We start from the raw sequence: 434 nt of genomic DNA, 5'->3' as shown, positions 1-434 counted from the left end.
TTTAAAGGTAATGTTTTCTTAAAAGCACACACAGACACACACACACACACACACACACTATATTCTCAGTTTTGTTTATGGAAAATGGGTCATGCGGCACGCTCTGTTTAGTAACCTTTTCTCAGTTAATTTATGATGGATGCATTTTTCCATGCCTTTAAATATAAATATATTAGGACCTGCAGTTAGCGTAATGGCTATGTTGCTGGACTCCCATGTAGTCGACCGCGGTTCGCGTCCTGGACCCAGCGGCTTAAACTCACGCCGGGCACAAGTGCGTGTGTGCCCAAGATCCTGAGAGGAGAATGGAGGACAAGGGATTGCGGTGTGGCCAACCCCCTGAGGGGTGATTTCTCACTTTCTGTCTCTCTGTCTCTCTCTGTCTTTCTGACGAGCGCACACAGCCTATAGCAAAAATATCTCATATATATATA

The sequence above is a fragment of the Tupaia chinensis genome, unplaced genomic scaffold, assembly GCF_000334495.1.
Source record: "Tupaia chinensis unplaced genomic scaffold, TupChi_1.0 Scaffold000290_1, whole genome shotgun sequence".
Lineage (NCBI taxonomy): Eukaryota > Metazoa > Chordata > Mammalia > Scandentia > Tupaiidae > Tupaia > Tupaia belangeri.
This window is presented reverse-complemented; position numbering follows the sequence as displayed.